This window comes from Malaclemys terrapin, unplaced genomic scaffold (genome assembly GCF_027887155.1).
Source record: "Malaclemys terrapin pileata isolate rMalTer1 unplaced genomic scaffold, rMalTer1.hap1 scaffold_113, whole genome shotgun sequence".
Taxonomy (NCBI): domain Eukaryota; kingdom Metazoa; phylum Chordata; order Testudines; family Emydidae; genus Malaclemys; species Malaclemys terrapin.
Window position 1 is genome coordinate 12,501 of NW_026530202.1, and position 2,500 is coordinate 15,000.

A 2,500-nucleotide genomic window follows, 5' to 3' on the forward strand; every position below is an offset into this window, starting at 1 on the left:
CAGCCCTTTCGGCTCGGGGTTGACCTGGTGGCCGAGAGGGGACTCGGACGGCAGGCAAGCCGCCCTGGGCTCACCCTCCCCGGCCGCAGCGAGGGACTGCCCCCCCTCCACCCACCCACCCCCCCCCCCGGCTGACAGGATCAGGGCGCACTGGATGTCCGGGACAATATTTTCCCCGACGCCGGGGAGGGCGGGCGGGCGGAGGGGCTCTGGCGGCCAGCCCGGGCCCCGGAGCTCGAGAAGGAAAAAAGGACCGGGCCCGCGAGAGACGGGGGCCCTGCCGCAGGGGGGCAGTCCGACCGGGGCTCACCGTGCGGCAGGCCCGGGCGTCGGCAGGGGAAAGCGGGCGAGGAGGCGCGGGGGCCGGGTGCCTACGGCCATACCGGACCGAACGCCCCCGATCCCGTCCGATCTCGGAAGGTAAACCGTCCCGGGCCTGGCTAGTACTTGGATGGGTGACCGCCTGGGAATCCCAGGTGCCGTAGGCAGCTTTTCCCGGTCCGAGCCAGCTCTCTCTCCTTTTCTGGGGAGGAAGGAGAGGGGGGGGACGGGCCGGAAAGCCCCTCGTCGCTCCTGCCGAGTCGGAGGTCGCGGCCGCAGGTCACGGGTCTGGGCGCCTGGGGTCCGGCTCCCCACCCGGCTTCCTCCGCGGAGGACCCACCGAAGCCGCTGGGGGAGACCCCGGGCATGGGGCGGACTGGCCCGGACCCTCCCGGCCGCCGGCCCGCAGGACCGCCCCGAATCCCCCCGCCCCGCGGCCACCCAGGCCAGGCCTGGCCAGGCGGGACGGACGGCGGGTGTCCAGCGCCCAGCGGCTTCCGCCAGCGGGGACCCACGGCCCCCAAAGCCGCAGGGGGAGGCCCCGGGCCCGGGACGGACTCGCTCGGACCCCCTGCGCCCGGGCGCCGGCTCGCGGGACCGCCCCGAATCCCCCCGCGGCCACCCAGGCCAGGCCTGGCCAGGCGGGACGGACGGCGGGTGTCCAGCGCCCAGCGGCTTCCTCCAGCGGGGACCCACGGCCCCCAGAGCCGCAGGGGGACACCCCGGGGCCGGGACGGACTCGCTCGGACGCGCTCGGACCCCCTGCGCCCGGCCGCCGGCTCGCGGGACCGCCCCGAATCCCCCGCCCCGCGGCCACCCAGGCCAGGCCTGGCCAGGCGGGACGGACGGCGGGTGTCCAGCGCCCAGCGGCTTCCGCCAGCGGGGACCCACGGCCCCCCAGAGCCGCAGGGGGAGACCCCGGGGCCGGGACGGACTCGCTCGGACGCGCTCGGACCCCCTGCGCCCGGCCGCCGGCTCGCGGGACCGCCCCGAATCCCCCCGCGGCCACCCAGGCCAGGCCTGGCCTGGCCTGGCAGGCCGGCGTGCAGCTCCCCCGGGCTTCCTCCCCCGACGACCCGCGCCCCCCCGAGCCGCAGGCGGAGACCCCGGCCCCGGGGCGGACCGGCCCGGGCTCGCTCGAGCCCCCTGCGCCCGGCCCGCAGGACCGCCCCCCCCCCCCCCCCGAATCCCCCGGGAGAGGCCCGGCCTGCACGCCACTGACGACCCGCGGCCCCCAAAGTCGCGGGAGGCGCCCCCGGCCCCGGGGGCCGGTTAGCTCCGTGTCGCTCCGCGCCCCCCCCCCCGCCCCTCGCTGCCGGGACCGGGCACCGCCCCAGAGTCAGCCGCAGCCGGACGGCCTGAGAGCTGCCCTCCTGTGGACGACGGTGAGTTTACCTTGACACTAACCGGCCATCAGCCAGGTCAACCCCATTGCTAGACTGGGGTGGACCTGGTGGCCGAGTGGGGACTTGGAACATTTGACAGCTGCTCCCCGGGGCTTGACCGCTTGTCCTGAACGCCCCCCCCCCACCCCACCCCCCCCAGCCCCCGGCTCCTGCTCCCCTCTCCCCAGCCTCGGTGCTCCGCTCCCTGCCTCGGAGGCTGCCCCTTTGCGGCGCCTGCATCGCCTCCGAGGACGCGCACCTTCCGGAGGCTGGACGTAAAGCCTGACGCCCGCCACCGCCGCCGACCCGGCTCTCCGAGGGACGACTGTGAGGCCTCCCCCCACCCCCGGACCGCCCTGGGGACGACTGCTAAGCCTCCCCCAACGGACCGCCCGGGGGAAGACTGCTAAGCCTTCCCCGGACCTGCTCCCTCTCGACTATTAAGCCCCCCCTCTGTGGTCCTCAGGACCGCTGCCGCGCAGCCCTCGGAGTGGGGTGACACCCGGGCCGGAAAGCAAAGCGGCCACCAGGTCAACCCGTCGAATCCAATGGGTTGACCTGGTGGCCGGAAAGCAAACCGGCCGCCAGGTCAACCCAGTAGATTCCGCGGGTTGACCTGGTGGCCGCTAAGCACGACTCTTAAGCCTCCGCCGGACCGCCTGGGGAATGGCTATTAAGCCTGCCCCCGGAGTACTCGGGGGGACGACTATTAAGCCTCTCCTGGAACGACTATTAAGCCTGCCCCCGGAGTCCTCGGGGGACGACTATTAAGCCTCCCCCGGACCGGCTCCGTC

At 75.1% G+C, this 2,500-nt stretch overlaps 1 non-coding gene across 1 annotated transcript; it reads left to right on the plus strand.

Annotated features, from left to right (window-relative positions):
- Positions 1-369: 369 nt before the first annotated feature.
- On the plus strand, positions 370-488 carry LOC128829716 (5S ribosomal RNA). Its single transcript, XR_008443423.1, has one exon. It is a non-coding gene; the product is annotated as a 5S ribosomal RNA (ribosomal RNA).
- The last annotated feature ends 2,012 nt before the right edge of the window (positions 489-2,500 follow it).